This window comes from Rhinopithecus roxellana, chromosome 6 (assembly GCF_007565055.1).
Source record: "Rhinopithecus roxellana isolate Shanxi Qingling chromosome 6, ASM756505v1, whole genome shotgun sequence".
Lineage (NCBI taxonomy): Eukaryota > Metazoa > Chordata > Mammalia > Primates > Cercopithecidae > Rhinopithecus > Rhinopithecus roxellana.
This window is the reverse complement of record NC_044554.1, coordinates 154,936,598-154,960,178: the sequence shown is the minus strand read 5'-3', so window position 1 is coordinate 154,960,178 and position 23,581 is coordinate 154,936,598. Positions and strand designations below refer to the sequence as shown.

Here is a 23,581-nt window from a genome sequence, read left to right as displayed (position 1 = left end):
CTCAAGGAATCCTCCCACTTCGGACTCCCAAAATGCTGGGATTACAGGTGTGAGCCATTGCACTTGGCCCCTGCCCTGTAATTTTTAAATTTCATCTTATTCTTAAAACTCATAGCTGGGCATGATGGTGGGCATCCAGTTACTAAGTCCCAGCTAGTAACTGGGACTCACCAAAGCCAAGGCAGGAGGCTCACCTGAGCCCAGGGATTCAAGGCTGCAATGAGCTATAATTGTACCACTGTACTCCAGCCTGGGTGACAGAGCAATACACTATCTCAAGTAAGTAAATATCATTTTATTAATATCAAGTATAATACTTTTTTTTTTTTGAGGTGGAATCTATTCAGTCACCCAGGCTGGAGTGCAGCATCGGGATCTTGGCTCACTGCAACCTCCGCCTCCCAGGTTCAAGTGATTCTCCTGCCTCAGCCCCCAAAGCAGTTGGGATTACAGGCTCGCGCCACCACGCCCGGCTAATTTTTGTATTTTTAGTAGAGATGAGGTTTCACCATGTTGACCAGGCTGGGCTTGAACTCTTGACCTCAAGTGATCTGCCTGTCTCAGCCATCCAAAGTGCTGGGATTACAGGCGTGAGCCACTGCACCCAGCCTATAATACCTTATTTTCTGTGTCATTATTTTCTGCTTGTCTGCCTGCTTTATGCTTTATGGTGTCAGGGACTGTGTTCATTTCATCCACTGTTCTATCCTAGTGCCTACATCCAGGACATACAAGGTACTCACTAAATGTGAGCCAGTTGGATGAAAGAATATAAACTACACCAATCTCCTGGAAAATAAGAGAGCCCTTAAATCTTTTTTTTTTTTTTTTTTTTTTTTTTTTTTTTTGAGACAGGGTCTCACTCTGTCACTCAGCTGGAGCGCAGTGGCGTGCTCCTAGCTCACTGCAGCCTCCCACTCCCAGACTCAAGTGATCCTCCCTCCACAAAAGCAGTTTTTTTCTTTTTTAAAGCAGGCTGGGATTACAGGCATGAGCCACCACGCCCAGCCTATTATGCAAGAACTTTTGTGTGTTCTGTTAATCCTCACAGCCCTGCAAAGTAAATATTATTTCTTCACTTCACAAATGAAGAATCTGAGGTTCAGGAAGATGAAGGGCTGAGTCCAGGGTTACACAACTAGAAAAGAAGAAGCACCAAAATTTGACTTCAGAGGAAACCGCCAGACTGAGAGACTCAGGCCCCTAAGCACTGCCCCAGGTGAACCCTGCAACTTGGGGTTGGGCAGAGCTTCTCTTCCAGTTTTCCCTCATGTGTTTGAAAGAGAGTAACAGAGGTACATTTGAAAAGAAAAACAGAAATGGGTCTCAACAAGTCACGTTTGCTCAGACCAGACCTCCTCTGCACAGGAAAAGGACATCAAGAAAGATCCGGCCGGGCGCGGTGGCTCAAGCCTGTAATCCCAGCACTTTGGGAGGCCGAGACGGGCAGATCACGAGGTCAGGAGATCGAGACCATCCTGGCTAACACGGTGAAACCCCGTCTCTACTAAAAAATACAAAAAACTAGCCGGGCGAGGTGGCGGCGCCTGTAGTCCCAGCTACTGGGGAGGCTGAGGCAGGAGAATGGCGTGAACCCGGGAGGCGGAGCTTGCAGTGAGCTGAGATCCGGCCACAGCACTCCAGCCTGGGTGACAGAGCGAGACTCCGTCTCAAAAAAAAAAAAAAAAAAAAAAAAAAAAGAAAGATCCAAGCTGGAAAGACCAGAGAAACACGCGCGCGCACACATACACACACACGTACACACAGGCACACACACTTTTTAATTTTTATTTTTTTAGTAGAGACGGGGGTCTCACTATGTTGCAGGCTGGTCTCAAACTCCTCGACTCAAGTGACCTCCCAAAATGCTGGGATTATAGGCATGAACCTCTGTGCTCAGCCTGCTTTAAAAAAAAAAAAAAAAAGAAACTGCTTTTGTGGTGGTTTGTTTGTTCGTTTGTTGTTTTGAGACGGAGGTCTGGCCTTGTTCCCTAGGCTGGAGTGCAGTGGCGCAATCTCCACTCTGCAACCTCCGCCTCCTGGGTTCAAGCGATCTCCTGTCTCAGCCTCTGAGTAGCTGAAATTACAGGCACCCGCCACCCCACCCAGCTAATTTTTGTATTTTTAGTAGAGACAGGGTTTCATGTTAGCCACGTTGGTATCGAACTCCCGACCTCAAGTGATCTGCCTGCCTCGGCCTCCCAAAGTGTTGGGATTACAGGCGGGAGCCACTGCACCTGGGAAAAAAGAAACATTAATTAGGGCTGGGTGCCGTGGCTCCCACCTGTAATCCCAGCACTTCAGTAGCCCAAGGTGGGAAGGAGGATTCCTTGAGGCCAGCAGTTCAAGAGCAGCCTGGGCAATGTAACCAAATCCCATCTCTACAAAAAATAAACGAGCCAGGCGTGGTGGTGTGTGCCTGTAATCCCAGCTACTCGGGAGGCTGAGGCAGGAGGATCACTTCAGCTTGGGAGGTAGAGGCCACGGTAAGCCATGATCGCATCATTGCATTCCAGTCTGGGTTACACAGTAAGACTTTGCCTCAAAAACACATGCCAAAAAAAAAAAAAAAAAACAAAAAACTGTCAATTAGAGGTGCTGCCACAATCCCAATAATAGTACAGTGTTTGACTCACAGATATTAAGAAGTTGGCACTTGAAAAATAAAACGAAGCAGTGAGAAGTCATTCTCCTCCCCAGTTCTTACCTGCCCTTTCCTGCTTAAGTACAGCCATGCGAGCCTCCACTGCCTCCAGGAGGAAACCCACAGGCGTGAGTCTGGGATCAGAGACCCAGACCCGACCCCAATAGCTCTCTTTCCTGTCCCCCAGGGAGCCTTGGGTTCCAGCCAAACCAGGCCACCGCCCCCACTCACCAGTCTCAAATCATTCTAGAGCCTCTCACACCTCCAGGCCTTTTGCCTGGCTGGTTCTTGCCTTTCCTTTGCCTGGCCTTGATCCAGCTGAAATGTCTTCTGTCCCCTGAAGCCTTCCCCAGCGACCCAGGCCCAGCAGGCGCTCTCAGAGCCAAGTCACACAATGTGTCATTGTCCCTGAAGAAATGATTTATTGAACACACAGCTTGAAACACAAGCTCATGATACCGTCTAAATACCTCCCGAGCAAAAAGAATGTTCCTTTCTTTTCTGTTTTTATTCTTCCTTTTTGTGTGAGTGTGTGACAGGGTCTCACTCAGTTGCCCAGGCTGGAGTGCAGTGGGGCCATCATAGTTCATTGCAGCCTCAACCTCCTGGGCTCAAGCCATCCTCCTACCTCAGCCTTCCGAGTAGCTGGGACTACAGACACGCACCACTGTGCCCAGATAATTTTTTTTTTTTTTTAATGGAGTTTTGCTCTTGTCCAGGCTGGAGTGCAATGGCGCAATCTCAGCTCACTGCAACCTCCACCTCCCAGGTTCGTGATTCTCCTGCCTCAGCCTCCCAAGTAGCTGGGATTACAGGCATGCGCCACCACAGCTGGCTAATTTTTTGTATTTTTCGTACAGAGAGGGGTTCTCCATGTTGGTCAGGCTGGTCTTGAACTCCCGACCTTAGGTGATCCTCCCATTTCAGCCTCCCAAAGTGCTGGGATTACAGGTGCGAGCCATCACACCTAGCCCACCCAACCTTTTTGGGTTTTTTTGAGACAGAGTCTCACTCTCACTCTGTCACCCAGGCTGGAGTGCAGTGGTGCAATCTCGGCTTACTGTGACCTCCACCTCCCGGGTTCAAGAGATTCTCCTGTCTCAGCCTCCCAAGTAGCTAGAATTATAGGCACCTATCACCACACCCACCTAATTCTTGCATTTTTAGTAGAGATGGGATTTCATCATGTTGGCCAGGCTGATCTTAAACTCCTGACCTCAAGTGATCTGCCTGCCTCAGCCTCCCAAACTGCTGAAATTACAGGCATGAGTCACCATGCCTGGCTGCAGCTAATATTTTTTTAATGTTTTATAGAGACAGGGGTCTCACTATCTTGCCCAGTCTGGTCTTTAACTACTGGCCTCAAGGGATCCTCCCGCCTTGGTCTCCCAAAGTGCTAGGATTCCACGTGTGAGTCACCACACCCGGTCCAGAATGCTCTTTTCTTCTGCACAGGCTTCAGGCTTCATGCTCAGAACAGAGTCTCACTCTGTCATCCAGGTTGGAGTGCAGGGGTGTGATTTCGGCTCACTGCAACCCCTGCCTCTCGGGTTCAAGCAATTCTCCTGCCTCAGCCTCCCAAGTAGCTGGAAGTACAGGCATGCAACACCATGCCTGGCTAATTTTTGTATTTTTATTTTATTTATTTATTTTTGGAGATGGAGTCTTGCTCTGTTACTCAGGCTAGAGTACAGTGGTACCACCTCAGTTCACTATAACCTCTGCCTCCCAGGTTCAAGTTATTCTCCTACTTCAGCCTGCAGAGTAGCTGGGATTACAGGTGCCTGCCACCTTGCCCAGCTAATTTTTGTATTTTTAGTAGAGACGGGGTTCCACCATGTTGGCCAGGCTAGTCTCGAACTGCTGACCTCATGATCCACCTGCCTCAGCCTCCCAAAGTGGGGCATGAGCCAACTCATCTGGCCGACCCCATCTCTAACATAAAAATTTTTTTAAACTGGTGGGGCCTTTGGGAGGAGATTAGGTCATGAGGGTGGAGCCCTCATGAATGGGATTAGTGCCCTTATAAAAGGGACCTGTGGAAGCCTGTTTGCCCATTCTGTCATACGAGGACATGTGAGAAGAGACCATCTATGAGAAATGGTTCCCTTACCAGACACCAAATCGGCCAGCACTTTGATCTTGAACTTTCCACCTTCCACAACTGTCAGAAACTGGCCAGGCACGATGGCTCACATCTGTAATCCCAGCACTTTGGGAGGATGAGGCAGGAGGATCACCTGAAGTCAGGAGGACCTAGGGGAGTTTGTCTGAACACTTCTCGAGTCATTTCAGTAGGACAAACCAAATAAAATGGTGCTAAAGGCAAACATTCAATATACTTCATTTTAAACTACAAAATTAACATATAAAATGCCATGCACAGCAGACACCATTCTTTTTTTTACATATTTACAAATTTACATATCTACTTATCAATATAATTTCTATCTTTACAATTATAAAATTATTTCGAACTGTGGACATACACTTTGTAGCATTCATTTGTTTTATCCTTTAAAAGGCAATTATTTACCAAACCACAGTGAATCCCAGAGGAAGCACATAGGAAAATCATGGAGGGAAAAAAGATTTGAGACAAAATTTGCACACAAGCCTTAAATGAATCTGTATCAGTAAGTCAAATAAATAGTATTTTATTATTAACTAAGTTTCCCCTGCTAGGAAAAACAGAACAAAACAATCCCCATATACTGTACCTTTAAAAATGCTCTGACATTTATAAGCAATTTAGTTACATTCTAGATCCCAATCAGTTGAGTGTAGTAAGGGCTACCTACAATTTAGGCTCAAATAAATACTCTCCATGTAAACTGTGATCATCCTGCATAAACCTGAGGTTGCAGTGGTGGAGGAAGTTTATCATTTTCAATGTTTTCAGAGTCAATAGCTGCTAACGGTTGATTCGGAGGCTTAATTTCCAGCGGGTATTTCTCAACAATGTCTTGAACTTCTCTTGTAATTCCATCTGTCCGATCTATGAGTTCTTCTTCCTGTTTCTTGGCTTCATTCATGATCCTTTCTTGTCGTTCATTCAACTGAGACAGGAGATCCAAGTTCTTATACATTTGCTTGACGTCTAAGCAAGCATCAGGAGACCAACTCTCAGCTTCTTGCTTCCTGGGAGAGGTCTGGCCAGACATGTAGCGATCAAAATCCTCCTGACTTAAATTCAAAGACTGGGCATCTAACTTCTCAATGAAAGCCATGGCACAGCACTACAACAAGAGGACGTTAATACAGTCATATTAGGAAAGCTATGCATACTCAAATCCATTTGTAAAAGTCTTTTGATCACAGAGAATTTAAAATAGAAGCAAAAGTAAACAAAACAAACTCATGAACTTCCGTGTAATTCAGCCTCAAAAATTACCTACTCCTATCCCCGGTCATGCTTCCTGTACACTCCCAGGAGCTCTGGGGCCAATGTCTGGGTACAGCCTCCCCATGTGCACCATGAAGCCATTCTGTCTGAGTCTTCCCAGACCTGCTATCCCCACCCAGGATATAGTCCCCGAGTGGGTGTGGTTCCTCAAGACACTGGTGTGGCACACGGACCTCTGATCCTCAAATAAATATTTTAACATCAAGTGGTTAAAAGAACAGCTCTGAAGTGACAGAACCTGAGTTGACTGTCACCTCTTTCACTTAACAACAGTGAGTGACCCTGGGAAAGTTACTTAAGCTCTCTGAGGTTTCTGTACCTGTAAATGAGGGAAAATACCATCCAGATTTACTGTGAGAATTAACAACATAACACACGTCATGGGCTCCCAAGAGGCCTGCAGTGAGCAATGAATACACGGTAGCAATTACTAGTACAGAAATGCCACTGCAAATGCCCAATTCAACAGACATCTGAGCCAGGTGTGTTGGCTCATGCTTATAATCCCAGCACTTTGGGAGGCCGAGGTGGCAGGATTGCTTGAGACCAGCCTGGGCAATAGTCGGGATAGAAACCTCACCTCTAGAAAAAAGGAATAAAGAAAAAGAAAAACGTGATTCATCCGAGGAGAACGGAAGCGCACGCCCATCTGGCTCATGGTGTGTGTGGAGCTGCTGTGGCCCCTGTGACTGGAGAGAGGAGGTGATTCTAACTCCTCACTTTGGTGAATGGAGACATGGCATGGCCACTAACAGAAATAAAAAATACTGGAAGAGAAACAAACATCTGAAGGGAACGTAGCTCTGAACAAGTTATATTTGAGGTGCGATACAAGTGTGAAGTCAAGACAGGTGACACAGAGCTGTGGGTCATCACTGCACAGGTGAGTGACAGCTCTTTGACAGAGGAGATGGTGCAGGAAGAGATGCAGAGACGATGGAGTCCCAGGGAATGACACAATTCAAGGTGGAAGTAGAAGACACAGACTTTACAAAGAGACAAGGAAGTAGTGGGATTGTGGAAGCCAAGGAACAACACAAGTGGCAGAACAAAGGACTCATGGAGAGTGCTATGAGAAGCGAAGGAAGATCTGTTGGTGATAATAAAGTTGAAATGTAAAATATTCTATTAATATCTGCACTAACACTGAACTGTCTTAGTTTCAAATAATTGATAATGTAATGCCACCAATGCTTCATGATGACAAACTGACATTCAAAGGTGAAATACAAACTGTTTGTAGAAGATGCTCAATTACTTGAATACATGGCTTTTCATTTTCAGAACCTGAGGACCAACCCAGAATGTCTGTATTTAAGGATTTAACCCACAGAGTTTCAGATAAAATGCTGTTGCTAAAATACTAAATACAAGATTATGTTTGCTGTGATAAGAGCAATGGTAGAAAGTATTCAACAAAGCAAAGATTATCTGAGGCAACAGCTTCCTAATTATGATTTCCTTAGGTTACTAAATCGAGTGCCCGCGGGGTTTGTCAGCTGGAAACTTTCTACTTTTGCCAGAGCAGTTTCATTGGAGCAGTGGGTGTAGGGGACGAGACAGACTCTGAGTCAGGCAAGAAGAGGATGAAGAGGGAAGGCACAAATGTACTTAAGTCTGCAGGCCAAGGGCCCTAGAAGCTGCTGAGTGTGTGCAAGCCAGCCACCTCTACTGTTAGTGACTGTGGCTATGCTCGAATGCATCCTGGTCCTCCTTCACTTCTCTCACTACCTGCCATGTCTCCACCTTCACACTTCTCAGGGACTTCCAAGTTGTCTAACCCACTCTGGATAAAGAGCTGAATTCAAAAGGCTCTTCCCTCGCAAGCAAGTGTATGTTTCATTTATATTAAGAAATATAAGGCCAGGAGTGGTGGCTCATGCCTATAATCCCAGCACTGTGGGAGACGGAGGTGGGTGGACTGCTTGAATTGAGGAATTCAAGACCAGCCTGGCTATCAAGGTGAAACCCTGTCTCTACTGAAAATACAAACATTAACCAGGCATGGTGGCACACGCCTGTAATCCCAGCTACCTGGGAGACTGAAGCATGAGAATCGCTTGAACCCAGGAGGCGGAGGTTATGGTGAGCTGAGATCACGCCTTCGTATTCCAGCCTGGGCGACAGAGAGACTCCATCTCAAAAAAAAAAAAAAAAAGATATATGAGTACTTCTAATCTCATTCTACATGGGCCACTTAAACATTTTTAGTACTACGGATTAAATCACCATGTGCCTGGGAGGATGGAAAACGGTATGAATAAAGGTGAAAGCATCACTCTGATCAAGAGCATTCCCAAGCCCCTTTACCTGCAAATCACACTCCCAAGATGCTGGTGACTAGGGTAACACGTAGCTGAACACAATGGTGGAGAGTGATGAGTGATGGGGCAGGTCCAGGTTTGGAGGAACCTGAGGCTTCTACACTTTTTGGAATCTACTTACAGGAAAAGGGAAAAAAAGTGACAAATACAAAAGTAGGTATAAATGTGAATACATACTTAGAATCTAGAAATAAATCATGACATATTTCTAGAGATTCATGTACCTGTTTTGAGATCTTTTTTGGCAATTTATCAGAAATGCTCCCTATGCATCCTGGCTTCCCCTCGCCATCGCTTAGTTACCAGGCTCTCAACACAAAAAACCAAGTCCATAAGCTGCCCCAAGGATCCAAATTCATTAGCTTCACAGTATATTCAGTTGAAAGCAAATAAGCAGAGTTTAGTAGGAAGAAAAAGAAAGAACACAGGTCAGGAGCAGTGGCTCATGCCTGCAATTCCAGCTCTTATGGAGGTTGAGGTGGGAGCACTGCTTGAGCCCAGGAGTATGAGGCCAGCCTGGGCAACACAGTGAGACCCCATCTCTAAAAAATAAAAAATTATCCCAGTGTGATGGTGCATGCCTGTAGTACCAGCTACAGCAGGCTGAGGTGAGAGGATTGCGTGAGCCTAGGAGGTCAAGGCTGCAGTGAGCTACGATTGTACCACAGCACTCCAGCCTGGGTGACAGAGTGAGACTCTGTAGAAAAAAAAATACATAAATAAAAGAAAAAAAAGGGTGGGAAGTATTCAACCTTATTAACTGATACATAATTAGATACTGTCTTGCCTATAATCAATAACCACTGTAACAACATAATACTTGAATATCATTTCACATCCTCTGAACTGACCTTTAAAAAAAATCTCAGTATTCAATTCTTACAACTTGAGAAATAAAACAAAAAAATCAATCTGAGATCCTCTATAAAAATGAATCAAAGTGCAAGATTTGCCTTATTCATGGTTGAACAAGCCCAGCCAAGTGAAGGACTCTTCTACCCAGGACCATGGGGAGTGATGCCCAACGCATGTCATCTGTTTCCGTAGGACAAACACAAGCTCTGATCAAGTGCTGGGAGGCAGAGTGTCTGTATGGCCTGGTCCTTGTGCTCCCTGATGCAAAGTGAGCTTCCTCAGCCATGCTGCCTTCTCAAACAGGAGCATTCACCTGTCACAGGCCTGAGTCATCTGTCACATCCCCAAAACCACCACCTTCCTAGTCCTTCTCTACAACACCAAGAACTCACTGACTCACCAGATTGGTGAAATAGTAGCCATCCTCTCCAGTCATCAGTCAGCTTGGATTGCAGAAGCGTGTGATGTACTGGATATTAGACTGAAGGCGTGGGGGGTTGCCCTTCAAAATGATGTAGATGAGGGTGGGGAGGAAGTCATCCGCTGACGCCAGCTTGTTCGTGGTGATCTTAATGGCATTGAAAATGTGCTTGCTGCACTTGGTGATGCAGGCCAACTTGTCTCGAGGCACACGCTTGGAGTCCATTTCAATGATATCTACAAAGCAGAAAAGACAGTATTTCCCATGAGAAAAGAATCACAAAAAAGAAGCAATAGGAAAACCATGTTTTATCTCTAAAGTTATGAAGGAATCCTCACTAACCCCCTTTCCAGCAGTTAACTTAGTGTATACATGACTTACTAAATATGATCTCATACTCACAGAAAACAGAACCAAGAGCCAGGTACTACACAGTGTGCCCTACAAGCACATTTCTCTAATCCTCAGATTATGCAATGGATACTCATATATTTTTCTTTCTCTTTCTTTTTTTTTTTTTTTTTTGAGGTGGAGTTTCACTGTTGTTGCCCAAGCTGAAGTGCAATGGCACAATCTTGGCTCACCACAACCTCCACTTCCCGAGTTCAAGTGATTCTCCTGCCTCAGTCTCCCGAGTAGCTAGGATTACAGGCATGAGCCACTACGCCCGGCTAACTTTGTATTTTTAGTAGAGATGGGGTTTCTCCATGTTGGTCAGGCTGATCGCGAACTCCCGACCTCAGGTGATCCACCTGCCTCCTCCTTCCAAAGTGCTGGGATTACAGGCCTGAGCCACAACGCCTGGCTGCAATGGATACTCTTATTAATACTATTTACTTTAGTGATGAGGGGGCTGAGGTTCAGAGAGGTTAAATGATTTGCCCAAGATCATACAGACAGCAGGTAGCAAGGCAGGAATTTGAAACTATGTCTCTCTGACTGTAAAGCCCACACTCCCTTTTTTTTTTTTTTTTTTTTTGAGATGGAGTTTCACTCTTTGTTACCCAGGCTGGAGTGCAGTGGCCTGATCTCTGCTCACTGCAACTTCCGCCTCCCAGATTCAAGCGATTCTCCTGCCTCAGCCTTTCAAGTAGCTTAGATTACAGGCGCCCACCACCACGCCCAGCTAATTTTTGTATTTTTAGTACAGACAGGGTTTCACCATGTTGGCCAGGCTGGTCTTGAACTCTTGACCTCAGGTGATCTGCCCGCCTTGGCCTCCCAAAGTGCTGGGATTACAGGCGTAAGCCACTGCGCCTGGCCAAGCCCACAATTCTAATCACAATGTAAGCTGCCTCTGAGCTCCATGGAGAAGGAAGAAGTTGTCTGATAATCTTTTTATTGCTTCTGTGCATCTGTTACATTTTAGAATGTTTTCGACAATCTCAATTTGCATACCGCTTTTTAGAAATGTGGCTACCACACAAAGCATCTTTCTACTGGATGCGAGAATACAAAAATCAGCCGGCGTAGGGGTGCATGGATGTAGTCCCAACTACTCTTCAGTTGGCTGAGGCAGGAGAATGGCTTGAGCCCCAGAGGTTGAGGCTGCAGTGAGCTACGATCACATCACTGCACTCCAGCCTGGGAAACAGAATAAAATCATGCATAAAAAAAATAAAAAATAAAAAAAGCTATTGTCGCCGCTGGCTGAGCGTGCTGGGCCGGCCCCGCTGTGGGGCCGCGCGGGGACGGACGCGGGGGCAGAGCCCGGGCGCCCATGGCCTGGGCCCACGCGTCTGAGCGGTGCTGCGTGCCTACCCCCGGTGCTGGCGCCCAGCACCGAGGGGCTGCCGCGCACCTTCCTGCAGAGCCTGCCCACCCTGTTGGACATCCTGGACGACCGGAGGCGCGGCTTGCGTGTACCTGCGCAAAATCCAGTCCCGCTGGCAGGGCGCCGACGCGCAGGAGCTGCCCCGTGGGGTGCTGGAGGGCCTGCGCCAGGTGGCCCTGGCCGGCGGCTACCTGACCTTCGAGTGCTTTGTGGCCGGCCTGCGCACCTCGCTGCTGAGCGCCAACTGCGACCCCCGGGACCCCACGTGCGCCCCGGCCCGGCCTGGGGACCAGCCGCCGCAGCGCCTCGTGTTTGCGCTGGACAACGGGCCACTGACGGTCCTGGAGAAGCCCCTGCCCAGGTCCAGGCGGCGCAGCCCACAGCCCGGAGCAGCTGTGTGCCCCAGCCGAGGCACCATCGTGCCCCACGCAGCCCGAGCAGTCCCAGAGCGCGAGTGCGGACACAGGTGCATCGGCCTGTAGGGCCCTGGAGGCGGACTCAGGGGATGCCCGGCGGACCCCCAGTGCCCAAGAGGAAGTCAGAGGCACACCATCACCAGCGGCATGGACTGCGGCCTGCTGAAGCAAATGAAGGAGCTGGAGCAGAAGGAGGTGCTGCTGCAGGGTTTGGAAATGATGGCAGAGACGCGACTGGTACCAGCAGCAGCTACGAGTGCAGGAGCGCCAGTGCCGCCTGGGTCAGAGCAGAGCCAGCGCCGACTTTGGGGCTGCAGGGAGCCCCCGCCCACTGGGGCGGCTACTGCCCAAGGTACAGGAGGTGGCTCGGTGCCTGGGAGAGCTGCTGGCTGCGGCCTGTGCCAGCCGGGCCCTGCCTACGTCCTTCTCCGGGCCCCTCTGCCCTGCCCTGACGTCCACCTCGTGCCCGGGCTGGCAGCAGCAGACTATCCTTATGTTGAAGGGGCAGAACCGACGCCTCATCTGGGAGGTGACCGAGGAGAGTGGGCGCATCATGCAGCTGGAGCAGAAGTCGGCTTAAGCAGCTGTTTGAGGCCCACGCCCTTAGCCAGCAGGATGTGGGGGGACCTCTGGACTGCACCTTCATCTAGCCCATGTGGGCTGAGTGGACCCCCAGGGCAGGCCTGGCACTCAGCCTTCGAGATCGGGCGCCCTGTCGCACCCTGGCTCTGTCTGGAGAGCCCCTGCAGGCCCAGGCAGTCCCGGAGTGCGGGCGCCTTCCTGCCCCACTTGCTATCCAGGCTCCCCAGGCTTGCCCCCCGCTGGTTCCCGCACCCAGCCCTTGACTCGGTTTTGGTTCCTCGTGCTGACATGGGCTGGGGCTCTCTTGAGTCCGCATGGTCCGCAGTTACTACTGCCGCTGTTAGGGGACAGTGGGGGACTCCTCCACGAGTTACCGCCTCCCCGTTTCCAGCGGTGCTGCCCTAGGTCCCATCTCCAGGAAAGGCAAGGCTCAAGCCAGGCTGCACTTCCGACAACGGCCAGCAGAGGGGGGCCGGGCGGCTCCGATGCGGCGCTGAGGCTGCACTCGAGACCGGGGGTGCAAGGGCAGCTTCCTCCCCTCAACCAGGGCACCAGGACAAGGTGGCTGTTGCTAAGACAGGGGCAGATGGAGGGGGTGGGGATGGCCTCTAAGCGGGGGATGCCCGAGCCCCAGGGATGGCGGTCGGACTTCGGGTCCCGGCCAAGGCTGAGGGACTGGCTGCAGCAGATCGGGGAGCCAGGGAGGCGACAGCTTAGCCTGCGTATGCCTCCCGCAGACCCCGGGGTGATGGCCTTCCTCATCCTGGCCAGGACGCTGCCCCCCGTTGAGTCCCACAGAACAACCTGTGAGCCTGGCTCCCCAGGAGGGGGTTCACCCTGGGGCCCCAGGCACGTCCTAGGCAGAGCCTGTGCCCCCAACTCAGGATTCCCACGGTCTGGGGTCCTGCTCACCCCCGCCCCGTTTCCTCCCACACCCAGCCTGACCCCAGGTTTCAGCGGGGAGAGGCCACTTCCCTCAGCCAAGAAAAACGAGAATCCCCAGGGTACAAGAGGAGGCTGGGGTAGGTCCCCTTGGGCGTCACTCCCTGCCCCCCTGCCTAGGCCCACTCCTGCAGGTGCTGGGGTACGCACTGGTGGGAGGCCCTGTTCAGCCCATCCTGGAGGGTCCCAGTGCCACCAGAGCCAGGGGCATGACAACATCATGGATAGGTTCTGCAGCCCAGGGACCCCCAATGCAGGGTCAGTGTGTGTGGGGTACAGGGTCCCCTTGTGCCCAGTGCACTTTGGTGCACTGTCCCACAAGGCACCCCTGTCTCAGAGGAGGTATCCTGGCAGGCAGCGTAGCAACTCCCTTCCAGAACCCAGCTCCACACTAACCTGCCCACAGCAACCCCTCAGAGCCACATCCCCTGCTGCACCTGGCCTGCAGGGGTGTCCCAGGACAGACCCAAACCAGCCCAGCGTGCAACTGCCCTCCTACCCCGAGGATGGGAGTGAGCTTTCCAAGGGACATAAGGAATCCAGGCCTGGACCTCCTGGGAGGGTAATGGAGTAGGTCCTGAAGGCCTGTGCCCCACAGCCCCAGCACAAGGTGGACTGCAGTGCAGTGGGTGGGCCAGCGGCAGCCTGGGAGAAGCCACCATCACCCCACCCCCATCAGCAGGCTGCAGTCGGACCATTAGGGCCTCCCCACATCTGCCTTTGAGGGTGCCTGTCATGCCCTGGGAGATCCTAGCATCTTTACAGGACTGGAAGCAGGAGACAGAACAGTGTCTGACCCGGGCTCGCAGATGGTTTGAATGGTGAGTAAGACAGGGTTTTATTGGGTGAAAAGGAGGAAAAGGGGGAAACGGGGACTCTCACAAGGTCAAAGTCCCTGCCTCTAGCCGCCAACAGCTAGAATCCCAGGTTCTACATAGAAAGAAGAGGGGCCAGGCTCCCCGCTACTACAAAAGGCTGCGCAACTTCCCGAAGCTCCACCCCAGTGCACAGGCCGGTTGGAGTTTTTCCAGGGGGCTCCACTCCAGTGCACAGGCCAGCTGGAGTTTTTCCAGGGACCCCTTTCTACCTAGCAGTCTCACCATGACCATCTCATTCTTTTTGCTATATCTACATAGTCTTACATAAATTTAATACATGTTTTGATAATTTACATATTTTATGGACATTTCTATTTATCTAACCCACTGAATCATTTTTGGTGGCTTTATAACATTCCATTATATTAACTGACTTATTCTACCACTGTGCATTTGAGTTGCTTCCCCTCTTTCATTGTTGTGCATCGTAGCTATAAATAATTTTGTAAGGACTATCTTCTTTTGGGTTACTTCTCTGTGATACATTTCCAAAAAGTGGCATTAACCGCTTACTAAGAATAAATAACGTTATAGCTCTAAGCATCTATTGCTACTCATACTCCTCAGAAACTCAGTGCACACTGTCATTAACCACGTGTATGTGCTTATTTCCCTATGGCCCTTACAACATTGGGTCTGATAATTTTCATTTGGTTTTACTGATTTTATAGGTGTAATATATGTATTTGTTTCTCACTTTCTACCAAAGAGTATTTAAAGTCTATTTAAAAGATAAATGCAGTTCAGCACAAGAGACTAGAAAATAAAAAGAATAACAAATAACTGTAATCCCAGTGCTCTGGGAGGCTGAAGTGAGAATATCGATTGAGCCTAGCAGCTCGAGACCAGCCTGGGCAACATAGTGAGACTCCATCTCTAGTAAATACAGATAGATAGGTATTAAACAATTTTTTTAAAAGTTTAAACAATAGGCCAGGTGCAGTGGCTCACCCTGTAATCCCAGCACTTTGGGAAGTCGAGGCAGGCGGTTCACCTGAGGTCAGGAGTTCATAGACAAGCCTGGCCAACATGGTGAAACTGTCTCTACTAAAAACACAAAAATTAGCCGGGCGTACTGGCATGCGCCTGTAATCCCAGCACTCAGGAGACTGAGGCAGCAGAATCGCTTGAAGCCAGTAGGTGGAGGTTGCAGTGAGCCGAGATCGTGCCATTGCACTCCAGCCTGGGGGACAAGAGCGAGACTTCATCTCAAAACAAAACAAAACAAAAATTTAAACAGTAAGTAAACAAAAACAAATAAACAAAAGAAACATGGAGAGACCCCAAAAGCAGAGCCACAGATGACAAGACAGAAATGTTTTCCTGGAAGATGTCTAAATTAGTCAAGTCAGCCCATACATCTGCCTCTAACTAAACTTTTTAGCAGTCATCACTAAGATGAAAACAGTTACATAATTCAGGGTTCAAAAGACGAAAGCAAATGAATTCTTCAGGTGAAATTCTGACACCAAAATCAAAAATTTCTCCCAAGGGTTCTCACAAGGACATCACGGTAGAAGAGCATGAATAAGGCTGAGAACAAACTCCCAGGACTGGCTGTCACAGACCTCATCTACACAGGCCATTGACATCACACACCAAGGGCCGATACATCCTGTGGAAGCCTGCAACAGTCTGACGGTCTGGCTTAAGTCTAAAAGGATGGCAGGACTCTCGGGGTGGCGGGCAGTCACCTCGTTCCCTCAGCGAAAAAGGCCAACCACTCACGGTACTTTGTGATCACCGTGACTGCAGCCCTCGTTAGTGTCGTCTACTTACCCATATACATGCCATTTGGTGAATTAAGATTGATCCCTCATCTATAAAGGCCTAGGTACGCCGAGTGCAGTGGCTCATGCCTAGAATTACAGCACTTTGGGAGGCCGAGGCAGGCGGATCACAAGGTCAGGAGATTGAGACCATCCTGGCTAATATGGAGAAACCCCGTCTCTACAACAGAATACAAAAAATTAGCCGGGTATGGTGGCATGCGCCTGCAGTCCCAAATACTTGGGAGGCTGAGGCAGGAGAATCGCTTGAACCTGGGAGGCAGAGGTTGCAGTGAGCCGAGATTGCACCACTGCACTCCAGCCTGGGCGACAGAGACGCCATCTCAAAAAAAAAAAAACAAAGCCTAGGTACTACCTTTAGTAAAGTTTAGATATTTCATTATATTAAGCTCATTTATATTCATGACTTCCCAGTGTTGCCTTCCACTTTATCTGAGTTTTATTTTTTATTGTACAGACTTTTAAAAAGTTAAAAACAATTCTTTTGGCCAGGCGCAGTGGCTCACATCTGTAACCCCAGCACTTTGGGAGGCTGAGGCAGGTGGATCACCTGAGGTCAGGAGTTTTGAAACCAGCCTGGCCAACAGGGTGAAACCCCATCTCTAATAAAAGTACAAAAATTAGCCAGGTGTGGTGGTGGGCACCTGTAGTCCTGGCTACTCGGGAGGCTGAGGCAGGAGCATTTCTTAAACCTGGGAGGCAGAGGTTACAGTGAGCCGAGATGGCGCCATTGCAATCCAGCCTGGGCAACAGAGTAAGACTTCATCTCAAAAAAACAAAACAAAACAGAACAAAAACAAAAACCAATTTTTTTTTAAGTTTTTAATTTTCCCTTTTTTTTATTTTTAAAAAATGTATAGAGACAAGGTCTCACTATGTTGCCCAGGCTGGTGTCAAACTCCTGGGCTCAAGTGATCCTTCTGCCTTCACTTCCCAAAGTGCTAGAATTACAGGTGTTAGCCACTGCATCAGGGCAAAACAATTTTTCAAAAGTTCAATTTTAGCTCCTCTCCACAGCTGAAATACATGTTCTTATCTACCTCCCCCCAACCAAAGTCTGGCTCTCTTGTACAGGCTGGAGTGCAGTGAGTGGAGTGATCTCACTGCACCCTCTGCCTCCCAGGTTCAAGCGATTATCCTGCCTCAGCCTCCCAGCTAGCTAGGATTACAGGAGTGCACCACCACGCCCAGCAAATTTTTGTTTTTTTGTTTGTTTGTTTTTTGAGACAGTCTCGTTCTATCACCCAGGCTGGAGTGCAATGGTGTGATCTCGGCTCACTGCAACCTCTGCCTCCTGGTTCAAGTGATTCTCCTGCCTCAGCCTCCTGAGTAGCTAGGACTTGCCACCACGCTGGCTAATTTTTGTATTTTTAGTAGAGACAGGATTTCACCATGCTGGCCAGGCTGGTCTTGAACTCCTGGTCTCCAGTAATCCAGCTGTCTCGGCCTCCCAAAGCTCTGGGATTAAAGGCATGAGCCACCACACCCAGTCTATATCCTAATCTACTTTCTTCTCAAGTTTTTCATGTTTAGCTCTTTGATTTGGCTGGAATGCAAGGTGCATGGTACGAAACACAGAACTAAAATAAACTCTACACAGGTATCTGTCAGCAGCAGCATTTAGTAAAGTGCGATCTTGTTCCCCCTCCTCCTCCTCCCAGTTGTCATATAAATTGCTCCTCAAAAATTAAATCTATTTCTGAAATCTCTGGTTTATTTCACTGTTCTGTATTTTCATTTTTTATCCAAATCTCATCTAGGTATGATGACTTTCATTTTAGAATATATTTAAAAGTCTGCTGGATTTAGATTCACAAATTCTTGCTTTTTACCGCTCACAAAAAAAAAAAAAAAAAAAAATCATATGGTATATTTGTTTCATTGTTTTTCTAGAATAAATAATATAACATTGTAATTTAAATGATATTTTAAGTGTTTATACTGGCCTGCAAAGTATTTTTTTTTTTTTTTTGAGATGCAGTCTCGCTCTGTCAACCTGGCTGGAGTGCAGTGGCATGATCTCAGCTTACTGAAACCTCCGCCTCCCGAGTTCAAGCGATTCTCCTGCCTCAGCCTCCTGAGTAGCTGGGACTACAGGTGTCCTCCACCATGCCTGGCTAATTTTTGCATTTTTAGTAGACACAGGGTTTCACCACATTGGCCAGGCTGGTCTCGAACTCCTGACCCCAAGTGATCCGCCCACCTCAGCCTCCCAAAGAGCCAGGATCACAGGTGTGAGGCACCATGCCCCGCCAACATCAAACTGTCTTTTAATTCTTTAGATGAACTTCTAATTTGCTACATTAAATTCTCAATATTTAACATTCTTTATTGCTGTGGTCTTTAAAAATTATTATTTAAAAAAGTATGCTAGGCTGTTTAATTTTCTTATCACTAGTATGTACACTGTAAGTAAATTTTTTAGACTTATCTTGCCATGTTGCTGTATTTGTACTTTTATTACCATTCTGTTTTCCCTTGGATTTTCCTAAGATTATTTTTTCCTGGATTTCCTAAAAATTACATTTGCATTCCTTCTAAAAGCACTCATTACATGATGAGTGGAACTCAAGCCACTGTACCAATTATACAAAAAGGACAAGAAAATGCTCAGATGGCTTTCAATTTAAATGGGAAGACTGAATGCAATCATTATAATATTCTACAATTACAAACAAGAAGGACAAAGTACCGTGGGGCACACTGTAAGTCTCACTTTTTCTTACTGGAGCTGTCTCCTTCTCTAGATCTAAGGTACGGTGGTAGCAGCAGGAAGTGTGCTTAAACCCAGGAGGCAGAGCTTGCAGTGAGCTGAGATCCAGCCACTGCACTCCAGCTTGGGCGACAGAGCAAGACTCCATCTCAAAAAAAAAAAAAAAAAAAAAGAAATGGCATTTCACTACATTGCCCAGGATGGAGTATAGTAGCTATTCACAGACTTAATTATAGCTCACCACAGCCTCACATTACTGGGCTCAAGCAATCCTCCTGCCTCAGCCTCCTCCTGGGTAGTGAGGACTACAGGTACACACTGCATGCCCAAATCTGTCCTTTTAGTTCATGTATTTTCTGCAAAAGCTTATCCATTCATTTAATCTTCTTAGGTAGTTTACACATGGTTTTACATCTTTCATTTGCACCAAATTTTAGCATTTAACTTAGAACAAACCATATTCATTGTTGTGATTATTATTATAGGTTTGAGCATTCCTAACCCAAAAATCAAAAATCTGAAATACTCTAAAATCCCAAATTTTTCAGTGGCTACATGACACCACAAGTGGGAAATTCCACACCTGGCCTCATGTGATGGGCTGTAGTCAAAAAGCAGCCAAAACTGTTACATGCACAAAACTGCTTAAAATGTGATATAAAATTACTTTCAGGCTATGTATGTAAGGTATAGATACAACAAATGAATTCTGTGTTTGGACTTGGGTCCCAGTCCCAAATTATCTTATATATGTGTAAATATTCCAAAATCTGGGAAAACCACAAAAATCTGAAACACTTCTGGTCCCAAGGCTTTCGGATAAGGGATACTCAACCTGTAGTGCTTGCTTCCAACTAGAAACTCTCTGAGCTCCTTTTAGAGGCTCAAGCGGCCTGTCTTACTGGTGTCAAGGGATCACGTTCTCCTCCCCCAGCTCCGCACAACCCCTGTAATTTTACAATACAATGCAGAAAACTCCTTTTCTATTTCTACCACAGTTTCTACTCCAGTAGAGTATTTATTTCATAATGTAAAAGAACTCCCCTGCCACTCTGTCTCTCATCCCGCTTTCCATTCTTGTAGGACTTACACTATGTTACAGATCTGCTTGTTGTCCATTTCCCCCACTAAAATGTTAGCTCCACGAGGGCACCGTTCACCACCATATCCTCACGCCTAGAACAGGGCCAGGCACGTGGTTAGTGCTCCGTATGGGTTGACTGAATGAATGTGGCCATTTATTACCATTCCTCCCTTTATAAGATGGTGAAGACAATTCTCCATAGATCTCTTTCTACCCATCTGTGAGCAAACACAATGACTGCCTTTGTTTTGCAACACCTTTTCAAGGATTTCTGTATAGCAAACAGCTTTAGGAGACAGAGATAGTACCTCCTTCAAGAGAAAAGGCTAGACCGCTTACTGTGTAATAAGGATCCCTAAGCCCAAGGTTCCTCTCCTCTAATACAACTCACTGCATGCACAGGCTTTCCCTGGTCTTCTCTGCATTATCCCATAGGAACAGACACTCAGGGGATAAGCACAAATGCAAATGCTCTGGCTACTGCTGCTGCTGTAAGAAACTGGCCTTTGTCTCTGACCCAGGAGACTCGTGTCTTTGGCCAGTATCTGTGAAACCGTGGCAGGTTAAGGTTAATTTGTTAGCCTGCAAATAAGGTAACTCTCAGGCCCCCCTCAGCGTTTGCCAATGGAGCAAAGTGAGAGCAGGTTTGTGTTGGTAAGTTCTTTTAGGTTCTACAAAACTCCAACAGGTTTGTCATAGTTTTCCAAGAAAAAAAGATAACAGAGCAGTGAAAGTAAACCCTTTTCCTCAAGTACTCTCTAACCACTGTAAGGGATCATCTTTTCTATAACATCTGAGTAAAGCTGTCGTTTTATTTTTCTAAAATAAATTTATTTGTGATTAAAACGTTGACAAGTGGGTGTCTTTGACTATTATGCTGAGAGGCACTCTGTACACTTTCTTAACGGTCTGAGATCTTTGTTTCCACTTTGAAAACCTCTGACTATTTTCCTTGACCATGTTTTCTGTGTATTTCATCTGGAACTCCCGTGATTACAATGGGAATCGCCACAGTCTATTTTCTGGGTTCATTAAGTTTTGTCTGTACTGCTGTTAATTGTTTAAACTATTTAGGTTTTAGTTTTGATGTCCATTTTTTTTTAACCAATTTGTGCTGCCTTAAGTAGTTTTTTTAAAGGAAAATAAACATATGAGGGCTTTAATCCTCTTGAAAAATGAAATACTAACATTTAAAGTGTGCCAAGCATGCAGTCCTCACATTCTGAGAAAGTCCATCTCACCAGGGAATATATCTTGAGGTCATTAGTAACTAGTAGAACACAGATTTAAACATTTCCACATTTAGATGAAGAAAACAGGGCAAAACTAACTGATTTTCTCAAATTCAATTACTGGCTAAATAAAGGTGGTGGGAACTGTTAAGGTACATATGCTCATTTTGCATCTCCAAAAACAAACCAATCAAAAACCAGAAATCTGTCATTTTTAGCAGCTAGACAGTGTCTAAGGAACTCATGTTCTTCACAAAGGGCATCATAAAATTATTTTTAGCATAAGAAATGTTTCGACCCTAGCTTTCCCTTTATTGAACGAAATGTGTAGTGGGCTAAGAAATCCAGTAACTCCCATGCTACAAGCTGCACAAGAGACACACAGGGCAGACAGGAGTGTCCAGATTGCCAAAAAGCAGAATTCCCAAAGACATTTTGTTCATTTAAAATACTTTGATGTCACTAGAGTCTGAGCAGATACAGTGTGATTCATGAAACTCTAGTAGTTTCCTACTGGCCTTTTTTTACTAAGTAAGTGGAATGATTAAACATGTGGTACTAAAAATCAGAGAACACTCCTGAATACGAGTTCATTAATGTAACTGTGAGAACAGCTTACTGGGCTGTTTACCCACTGGTTACTTCTGCTTTCCAACCTTGGGGAAAGTCAAAAGTATTCATAGATGAGAAAAGGTGAAACGGCTTTTCATGAATTATGGCAAGTGATTTAAAGAAAAAAAAAAGTCTTGTAAGAGGCAGCTAAGCCTCCTTCACCACACCAACAAGGGCGGGTCTAAGGGGCTGCCCATGCAGCTTGAACCTCACTTTAGTAACCAGAACCACTGGGCTCAGCTCTTTCCCCTAAACCAGCATGTGGAACAAGACCTCATGCTAGATCTTCCTGTGATTCGTAAGTGTGACGGCTGGGTTTTCACGCTGGGTTTTCATGTGTGAGATATGCCTCCCTCAAAGCTTGTTACAACACTGGCACATTGCCTGTCGGATGTGAACAAAGATGAATAAAAGACCGCATGCTCATAAGGGTGGAACTTGGCACTGACAGGGTTCAGCTTGGCAGTGCTTGCTGAACACTTCCTGAATCTGGACTTCACTCATTGTGAGAGTCTCACAGAGGTTCTTCAGGTGAGGGTTATTGTCTTTAATTTCTTCTTCTGGAACACACAGTGTTGCCTTCTTCAAAACATCTGCCACCTCTAACAAGTCCTTGCAGAAGCCCTGAATGCTATACATATTTGCCTCCTCCACCAATTTTTGGCTGCTTTGCTGCGAGCCCTCAGTATCTGCCAATGCTTGCTTATCTTCTTCCACAGCCTCCTTCAGCTGCTCTTCTAACTTGACTTCTTCCATGAGTATCTTGTCTGTAGGGAGTATCTGTCCCCCATTTGGTTTGGATCCACGTCCTCTTCCAAGTGCTGGCAACTGTTCTTTTGTTTTGTAGTTGTGTGCAGAACTGAGGAGAAGGCCTGGAGACACTGCCAACACTGGGAGACTGCGTGACACCAGCCTCACGGATGGAGCCACCATGGCTGCCCCGGGATGACGATTTAAGTTTCCCCTCGCCTATTACTATATGCTTCTATGACACATTTTTAATTTTTTTATTCCTTCAATATAATTATCAAATACATCTTATATCTACTTTTTTTCCTTATGACATAGATTCTGAGAGCTAAGAGCTACTTCCACTGCCTCACTTCTCATCCTCAGTGCTTCTAATTTTAAAATTGGGTCCTGGGTTGCTACCCCTGCTGAAGTTCTCACAATAATTAAAGTCTATTTGCTGGTTAAAGTTGCTCTGTTTTGGATACATACTTCTGTTCTTCTAACTGTAAGTACACAGCAGGGCAAATTACGCCTTGCATAAATACACAGTTTAGAACAGTGGAGTCATTGTAAGGTACAGGAGGACACTTATCTCTGCTTATTCCGGGAAAGATCATGGGAATGAAGATATAGCCATGTCTTAAATTGTGTATTTTTTGTCCTCATTCAGGTACAAAGCTTTAAGTCCATATATCAGTATCAGACTTTTTTTTTTTTTTTGAGACAGAGTGTTTTGCTCCTGTTGCTCAGGCTGGAGTGCAATGGCGCAATCTTGGCTAACTGCAACCTTCACCTTCCAGGTTCAAGTGATTCTCCTGCCTCAGCCTCCCTAGTAGCTGGGATTATAGGCGCCCGCCACCATGCCCAGCTAATTTTTTGTATTTTTAGTAGAGACGGGTTTTCACTATGTTGGCCAGGCTGGTCTCGAACTCATGGCCTCAGGCGATCCACCTGCCTCAGCCTCCCGAAGTGCTGGGATTACTGGCGTGAGCCACATAAATAAATCAGGCACAATCTAATTCAAAACAAAAAAGGCAACATCTTTTCTAAAATATTTTTTATCTCAATGGAAAACCAAAGATTGTGCTGACATTGGTATGATTAGAAAAAAATTCTTTAGTGTTTGGAAGTGAATCCTTCTCTGTCTGATAATTCTGCTTCTAGTCATGATGGAAT

The 23,581-nt window shown here is 46.7% G+C and overlaps 1 long non-coding RNA gene and 3 pseudogenes across 2 annotated transcripts; 2 read left to right on the top strand and 2 right to left on the bottom strand.

Annotated features, from left to right (window-relative positions):
• Window positions 1-5,139: 5,139 nt before the first annotated feature.
• On the bottom strand, window positions 5,140-10,124 carry LOC104678026. 2 transcript variants are annotated; one of them, XR_004058053.1, is made up of 4 exons: window positions 10,053-10,124; window positions 9,630-9,886; window positions 8,361-8,487; window positions 5,140-5,883 (listed from the first exon to the last, which is right to left on the bottom strand). It is a non-coding gene; the product is annotated as an uncharacterized LOC104678026 (long non-coding RNA). The 2 variants fall into 2 exon arrangements; XR_004058054.1 differs by lacking the exon at window positions 10,053-10,124 and adding an exon at window positions 9,993-10,016.
• An 832-nt stretch (window positions 10,125-10,956) lies between these two features.
• LOC104676282 lies at window positions 10,957-12,490 on the top strand (annotated as a pseudogene).
• Window positions 12,491-21,820: 9,330 nt separating this feature from the next.
• Window positions 21,821-22,606, bottom strand: LOC104676292 (annotated as a pseudogene).
• Window positions 21,957-22,067, top strand: LOC115898513 (annotated as a pseudogene).
• Window positions 22,607-23,581: the final 975 nt, after the last annotated feature.